This window comes from Lactuca serriola, chromosome 4 (genome assembly GCF_051521515.1).
Source record: "Lactuca serriola cultivar US96UC23 chromosome 4, Lser_US96UC23_V15, whole genome shotgun sequence".
Lineage (NCBI taxonomy): Eukaryota > Viridiplantae > Streptophyta > Magnoliopsida > Asterales > Asteraceae > Lactuca > Lactuca serriola.
This window is the reverse complement of record NC_136411.1, coordinates 196,263,381-196,272,522: the sequence shown is the minus strand read 5'-3', so window position 1 is coordinate 196,272,522 and position 9,142 is coordinate 196,263,381. Positions and strand designations below refer to the sequence as shown.

The following is a 9,142-nucleotide window of genomic DNA, read 5'->3' as shown; positions in this document are numbered from 1 at the left end:
TAACCTCCTCATACGAAGTCAGATTTGGACATCCTTTATATGCATGTTTTCGCTTTTACGATTACTACGACTTTCTTTTAGATTGCTTAGGCTAATAAGCAACCTATCTTCAATTCACTTTTTACGATACATTTTATTGTATAGGGATGAACTTGGAACTTCAAATAATCATAACTTTTTCATACGAAGTCATATTTAAGCGTTCTTCATATCTACGAAATTCGTATTGACGTCTCTACATGTTTATGATAATTACTTTAGCTAAAAAGTAATATATATCTACTTCGAATTTTATAAACAAACGTTTATATTAATTTCTACTGTAAAGGAAAAATGGGGTGTTACAGAAACCCATAAAAGGTGTTGGTCACCTTAGTCATATGGAGAGCAATGTGTACTCATTCCATGGCTAAAATGAAAAGAAAAGGCGAAAGCGGATCACCCTCTCAAAACCATGCTGAACCATGAACTCGGGTAACTGTTCACCGGAACAGACGCTCCAGCCGACATAAGAGGAGATATAATCTAGTTGCACTCCTATGCCAAATATTATCGAACCCAATAATCCCAAGCCTCTGAAAGATACTCTAAAGACAATGAATCTATACCTTCTCGAAATCAATTTTGAACACCATTAATTGTTTCTGTCGTGCCTTACACCGTCCCACTATCTCTTTAATCATTAAAGGACCATCAAGGATCTAACGGCCTTGAATGAACGCCAACTTCTCCAAACTAATCACCAAAAGCTATCACCTCATACAACCTATTAGCCAAAAGATTGTCAATAATCTAATATTGACATACAATCAAACTAATAGGATGGAAATCCTTAATGGATTTCAGATCAAACACCTTTGAAATTAGAGAGGTGAAAGAGAGATTACACTCATTAGTTGCATGAAAGTAACCAATCCAACTCACGGCATCCTTCACAAGCAACTCCCAATAGCGCTTAAAGAACGCAAACGTGAAAACATCCATCTTCTTGATCTCCTCATGTGAGAAAAGTAACTCCAAGAAAATATGTTGCTCTTGAGACAGAGTCTTGAAAAAACGAAGGACTAAAAGCATATCGGTCACCATATGATCGAGTAAATAAGAAACAAAAGAATAGGACATTTGTGATTTCAACTCGTATTCAATGATTATTAATGATATTTTGTGAACAAAAGTAAATATTTCATTATTTTTATTGTATTTTTATTAAATCAATAATATTTTGCTAAAGAAAATAAAGAAACAGTTTATGATGTTAATCTTGACTTAATGTATAAATAACAAATTTAGAAAGCTTTTAAATGATTATTAATGATATTTTGTGAACAAAAGTAAATATTTCATTATTTTTATTGTATTTTTATTAAATAAGAAACAAAAGAATAGGACATTTATGATTTCAACTCGTATTCAATGATTATTAATGATATTTTGTGAACAAAAGTAAATATTTCATTATTTTTATTGTATTTTTATTAAATCAATAATATTTTGCTAAAGAAAATAAAGAAACAATTTATTATGTTAATCTTGACTTAATGTATAAATAACAAATTTAGAAAGCTTTTAAATCCTATCTCTGTAAAGATATCTTCTCATTTTGCCTTCATTACGTTTTTTTTACAAATATCTTATAAAACCTCATTATTTAGACAATAATTATTAAAATGAGGATAAAAATGAAACACCGATGAGGGTCGAGAGAAGGAGCAAATAAAATAGTAATTATCTAATTGCAAAAACTCTTGTTTGTCAAGAATGGGATTCGAACCCATGCCCTTTCGGACCAGTACCTGAAACTGGCGCCTTAGACCAACTCGGCCATCTTGACGTTTACAATAATTTCAAAGTAAGGATTATTTGTCTTTTAAAATTTTGGATTTAATTTATTTATTAACGAAATCTAGTACCACCGATCTTAGATCACTTATGTAGGTCACTTTGGGAAACTCCATAAGATCGGATGAAAGTACACATCAAAAAATAGCAACTATTAACTCTCAATATTTTACAAACAAAACATTAAAATTCAAATAAAAATAAAAATAGAATTGGTTCAAGTCAAAATAAGTCATTTATAAGCATTCTAAGATATCAAAATTTGAACCCCAATAAGGCTAGATAGGATAAATTTTCTAATTATTGAACCATAAAACTTACAAAAGTTAGTATGGAGATAATGTTAAAAGATAAGATCAAAAGAATATTAACTCGAGTTTATTCTCAAAGTATCATAATTTTCTATCAGGAATAATTTTCTAATTCAATGTAAAATTATAACTAAAAAGAGGTAAATAGTGTTGGAAAATAATTTTACTTTCAAAAATGAATTCCCCCACCCTCAGTTTTTAGCACGAAATTTGTGTAGAGACCCATTTTTATAACAAACGGTAAATGCGAAAGTAACATATCTCAAGATTAATCGTGTTTTTGGAAGTATGAACACGAAGAACATATTATGAGTTCATAAAAAAATACTAAGAACAAAGAGAGAATAATATTTATATTCATGAAGAACATGATGGGAGAGAAACTCTCCCTAGGTGGAAAACCCACCACTATTCTCTCTCTCTCTCTCTAAAGATTATATTTTTAGAAGTGAAAAGTAATCTAACTAAGAAAAAGTGAGCTAGCTTTTTAAAAGGAATGACCAACTCTCCCTTTATATAGGAGGGAGAGGTAAATACACCAACAATACAAAATAAAGGAAAAATACAACCTAACTATCACTCATTATTTGTGGAGCATTTACATGCACCAACATTCTCTCCCTAAATGCTTACAAATGATGAGAGATACAATAAGTGATACAAGGCTATAATACAGTAATCCAACTAGCAAGTGTGGTAATAAAATGAAATCAAGTGTTGAAATGTCTTTGAAACTCTGAAGTGTCTGTGAAGTCTGAAACTGGCAATGAATCTCTTAAATGAATGTCTTCGGCTTCAAAGCACAACCAATGAAGCAGAAAAGATAAGATCCAAATCTTCAAACCAGTCATAATCACCCGAAGAAGGAGGTCACCATGAGCAAGTAGAAGATCCAATAAAAGAAACACTTCGGCTTCAAAAGTCTAAAAAACATCTCAAGTTCTCGAATCATAATACACCGAAATTCTTCAAAAAATAACCTGCTAAAAATGTGAAGCATCCATAAAATGAAATCTGGATAAAAATAATGTGAGTCTAAAGACATGGTCTAGCAATGCCAAAAATTTGATCCAAGGATCAAAAAATAAGTGCCACGTCACATCGCCAAAATAATCTTCGTCTTCAACATATCACAAATCCAAACTCGTGAAACCATAAGATCTGAACCGAATGCGAACACAAAATCATCCTGTGGTAGAGTCCGAATAATAAATAATCTGAATCGGAAGACATCGAGTAATGCCAAAAATTTGATCCGTGAAGACCAAAAATACGTGTCACATCGCATCACTAAATAAATAATCGTCTTCAGAAGTCTTCAAAAATCTAAACTCAAACAATCATAATAATCAAATCCGGATGATATTCTCTCCCTATTTTTGATAACCAATGACCGGATATCAAAAATCAACAAATCATCGGATGGAGAGTTTCGGATACCAAGAGCTAAGAGAGCTCTCCCTAGATGTATGAAGGGTCTCGATAAGAAACGAGAAAGAGTAAAATAAGTACTCTTGCGGTCATGAGAAGGAGGGTGACATAGTTGCTGAAGTTGTGCTGAGAAAATCATCTATTGTGCCAAAAATAATATACAAATATCCAAACTGCGGTGCCGGAACACTTGAAGTGGCTTCAAAGAAAATAAATTCCACTTGCTTAAAATAAGCAACCAGGTCATAAAAATCTCATAATGTAAAGAATGCGAAAGAACTTTGTTGATCAATCGTCGTTGCGGTGTAAGCATCACAAAAAAGATAACATGAAGTCCAATTGCGGTAGGAGTATTCTTCCAATAATAATAATCGGCATGAAGTAAACCAATGTGACAATCCATGGGTAGTTTGTGGCAAAAATTGGTGTTCAAAAAAATAATTGGTTTTAATAAAAAATTGGTTATAATAAAAAAATGGCTAAATAAAAAAAAATCGGTGTTAAAAAAAATAAATGGCTAAATAAAAAAATAATTGGCTGAAAAAAAAATTAATTAAAAAAATAATGTAGAAAAAAAACTGAATAATAAAAAAAATAAAGTCTAGAAAGAAAAAGGTTTAAAAAAAAAGGAAGGGAAAAAGGAGTGGGGAGGAGGAGGAAGGAAGGGCTGAAGGAAGAAGGAAAGAGGAGAGGGGAAGGGCTGAAGGAGGGTGGAGAAGGTGGATATCCGAAGTTGGAGGGTGGATGCGGGGTGAGAGGTGATTGCAGATGAAGGTGGGTGCGGTGGGGGTCTTGGGTGCGGACGAGGGAGCTGGGCTGCTGATGGGGTATAGCTGGCTGCAGTAGCTGAGGAGCAACTAGACTGCGGATGCGAGTTGCAGTAGGCGCGAGCAGGCAATGCGGTCTAGATGGTTGCGGATGAAGCAAAGGCTATTGCGGTCTGAACCGGAGAAGGAGCATTGCGGTGCGAGGACCTCGGTCCGAGTCTGCGGTCCGAGGGGAGGCATCCGAAGCTGCGAAGGCTCCATTGCGGGTCAGAAGACTTCGGTCAGCAGGCAAAGGGAACACTGCGGACCAAGCCTAAGAGGGACTTCGGATCAAGGCTAAGAAGGGGTTGTGGGTAGGCTTTTAAGGGGACTCCGGTAGGCAGTTTTTGGCTACGGTCTGGGGGGCTGAGAAAGGCTGAACAGGTGACGAAAAATGCTATTTTTTCATGAAAAATGGTACCGCAAAGGCCAGCTATTCATATTTTAATGAGGGGATCTTTTTACAAAGCATTCTAAGTCAAAGGTGGGTCTTAGGAAGACAAAAAGAAGAGTGTGCAGGGGTTTTTTTTAGGAACAACAGGTGATGGGATTGGACAATGTCACATGGTTTTTGTCTTTTTGAGGGAGCAAATAGTTGAGCACTCTTTACCCAAAAGAGTAACAAGGACAAGATGCTTTATGCAAACACTTAAACACGTCCATATGCACTAATAAACTAGCTGTAGAAAAAAAATCTTCCAGAAAAAGTGCTTTCCTACACTATCTTCAAGAATAATAAGTCCATAATTTTTGTGTCTCATTTCCAAGTCATAAATAAAATGCCTGAGCACATCTTCAACTTTTTGGAGACCACAAAATTAATTTTTTTCTCCCATTTTTCTTCATTTCTTCAACAGCAAAAAAAATAATAACTTTTAAGAACATCTTTTTCCAGCAACAAATAGAACGAGCAGTAGCAACAACATTTTATTTTTACTAAGATAGAATCACCCCAGAAAAATAGAGCTAAGAACTTCATAAAAAAAATTCCGGAGAGAAGCCTAAAAATTTTTCTTGCAGAAACACGGAAAAATCACAAGATAATCACCGAACGGGAGTCGTTCCCTTGAACTAATCGTGAGATCTTCAAGGTACGGCTCTAATACCAATTGTAGAGACCCATTTTTATAACGAACGGTGAATGCGGAAGTAAGATATCTCAAGATTAATCGTGTTTTTGGAAGTATGAACACGAAGAACATATTATGAGTTCATAAAAAAGACTAAGAACAAAGAGAGAATAATATTGATATTCATGAAGAACATGGTGGGAGAGAAACTCTCCATGGGTGGGAGAACCCACCACTTTTCTCTCTCTCTAGAGATTACATTTTTAGAAGTAAAAAGTAATCTAACTAAGAAAAAGTGAGCTAGCTTTTTAAAAGGAATGACCAACTCTCCCTTTATATAGGAGAGAGAGATAAGTACACCAATAATACAAAATAAATGGAAAATACAACCTAACTATCACTCATTATTTGTGGAGCATTTACATGCACCAACAATTTGGACTCTAAATATAATCAAAATGGATTAATGATTATATATTCATGTTCTCCTCCGTGATACCTTCGTTTCGATATATCACACATCCAAAACGAATTAAAAATAAATGAGACATTACTTGTCAAAGTAGGGTAGTTAGAAGAGATTAATAATTGGTTTAAATGGCTTTTATCTCATCCTACATAGGCGAGAGTATGAAAAGAAAATGAGTTTATAACAACAAAAACTTATTAGCTTTGTAAGACTTATAGAACCAAGGTTCTTTCTTGCACGTCGAGTTTGATAAACAAGAGTGTCAAACTCAAGGGGACCAGTAGTGAATTAGCATTAGAATATTTGGCTATAGGTTATACTAATAAAAGAAAGCACGTAAAAAAGGTGTTTTGATTATGAAAGCTTAATTAAATCACCAACTACTCTAACAAGATAAACCGATTGGAAACGAATCACTTTAGGTACTTTGGCTTAGATTGGATTACATCTCAAAATTATGGTTAAATTCGTTAAAAGTGCAATTGATTTATTAGTTGGTTACTGAATTCTAATGTGACTAGTTATCTTGATCAGATTTTCTAGTACTAATAATTAATGAACAACTAACACAATTATCATGTAATTAGTGAACAAATAATTAATTTAATGTAAATTCGGAATATGAAAGATATGATCTAGTGATTTCTCATTAATGGTCATAACAATCAGTTGAAGCATAACATGGATAACTAATACTCTCTAACACAGTCAAAGTCAACAATTCATATCACCTAACCTTAGGATTTGATCAATCTTTAGTCCTCACAGATTATAATCATAAAAAAGTTAAGATTCAAGTCAATGTAATCGTATTGGTCATGTAAACTACACATAACTCAAAAATAGGTAATAAAATCATAACTTTAACATGATAGGTGATGCGATCAATCATACACAATTAATAACAAAACTAATAAAATCTGAATTATTGAATTCAACACATAATATCGAGGTTTATCTACTCCAAACGAAAGCAAAAGATTTTAAGTTTTAACACCCTAATTCAAAAAGTAAAAACATAAGGAACACAATTAGAATACTAATTGTGATCAGAAAAGCAAACTGAAAGATTCCCATCGTAAATCCTCTCTCGAATCCTTCAGATCTTCACTCTATATAAGCTTAACGACCCTCCAACCACCTTCTAGACTCTCAAAATCGTAGCTTGGGGGTTTATAATCACATAAATCGAACTAGGTTGTATGATATATCATTAGGTTTAATTTCAGCTTTATTTATCGGTTTCAGTGTCACCATGGCGTGGTGAAAGTCTTGCCACATCATGGCAACTAAAATCCGTAACGTACTTGAACGTGTATATCGAGATGGGTTTTTTTCACGATTTTTTGATCCACCATGTCTTAGTAATGCCTTTTCCACGGAGTGGGAACTGGAATTCGTATTTGGCACAAACATGATAGTCATCCGAAATTTTGTCTAGTTTTCATAACATCTTTAATCCCCTTAGTTGGAGTTACGAGTCGTTAGATACCGCCAAAATACTGAAGAGATGTCAATATTTCCATCAACATCCTTTTTGTGTCTTTTTCGGCTATGTTCTCTTTGCATCCCAACTCCGATTTTAACTATAAGTTAACATTTCAAAGCATAATAAGTATCATATATTTTAAAATATAAAATTTTTACTCAAATATATTAGGATAATGACCTAAAATACATAGTTAAATAAGGTCATATCAAAATATGTCACACTATTCTTTTGGTTGTCCCCAAGCAAAGCAATATTTATTATAATTTCATTATAATACCACCACATCAAAAGCTTGCTCACCAACATCACACCGGATAACTCAATTTGAATTCACCAATTATGTTTCACCTCAATGCATATATTTATGTCTAGATCCTAATTACTTTCCAAATCCGAAATACTCACAATCCTTATAACATTCCCCACTTATTTTGAATAACATTCATTTTTGCACCCCTTCAATCTATGCCCTTTTATTACACCATTTTGTTTCAAAAGTTATTGACAAGCTCCAAGAAACACGACTTAAAAAGAAAATCACATATATAAATATCCTAAAAGTATAACTAAAATTCATTGTATCCCACTATTTTTTTGAAACTCTTTTCTCTTTTTGTCATTTTTTTTCACAACTTTTTTTTTCAAAATTTCAACTTCCACAAATAAACAAGCAAACAATTCTAACTTTGTTTATGTTAATAATATAGTTCGTGACTTTCTAAGAAATTCATTGGAGTACTCGGAATATCTTAGGCCGCTAATGGAGTCCATGACTTTCGATAAAACTCATGTACCGACTTTCTTTCCATCCGATCCAAACTTTTATAAATAGGTGTGTATATATATATATATATATATATATATATATATATATATATATATATATATATATATCCCGTAGAGAATACTAAACGACATTCAAAGACCACAAATTGAGTCCACTCCTGAACTGTTACTTATTCAATATATATAACTAGACTCAAAGAAAATAAACTTGGAAAGTTGACTCACTTTATTTTAACAGAAAGGACTCAGGAGATAAATCATCGACTGGTAGACTTTTTATAGGGTCTAAACATATATACAATGCAAAACATATTATATCCCTCAAACTGCACAAGTTCGCATTTTTGTCTCATGATTTCATTAGAACTGGGAAGCCACAAATATACTATAACATATTGGCTCAACTAAATCTTAGAATTCTCATCAAATGATCCTACACAATACTAGCAAACTTAGTTCCAACACAATAATATCAAAACAATTTTTTCAAAAAATTAACTAGATTTCCTAATTTAGACCATTTTTCAAGTCTATATTTTTTATTTTATTCAAATCTAGCATATTAAATTTTTTAAATCTAGCATGCTTGTTTTCTTTTTTCGACCCCTACCCCACACGTATTTCATACACAATGTCCCCATTGTATGCATAACGAAGTTAAAGCACATAAAAGCTAAAAGGGAGAAAAAAGAATAGACTTCCCTGGGATAGTAGTGGCGCTATCAAATCTGACTATAGTGTGTTGCTTCAAAATGCAAGCTGGAACCTGCAAACTATATTCGATGTACTTTTATGTACATGTCGGGACTTGGTGTGCGAAATGATCAGCGAAAACATCATACAGCAGTACAAAATGTAAATTTGGCAATAATTTCTTGAGAATTTTCATCTCGTAAAAACATGATGCGACGTCATCGTTGTGCACATGCCACGACATG

At 33.2% G+C, this 9,142-nt stretch overlaps 1 non-coding gene across 1 annotated transcript; it reads right to left on the bottom strand.

Annotated features, from left to right (window-relative positions):
• Positions 1–1,750: 1,750 nt before the first annotated feature.
• On the bottom strand, positions 1,751–1,831 carry TRNAL-CAG (transfer RNA leucine (anticodon CAG)). The gene has a single exon. It is a non-coding gene; the product is annotated as a tRNA-Leu (tRNA).
• Between the last annotated feature and the right edge of the window lie 7,311 nt (positions 1,832–9,142).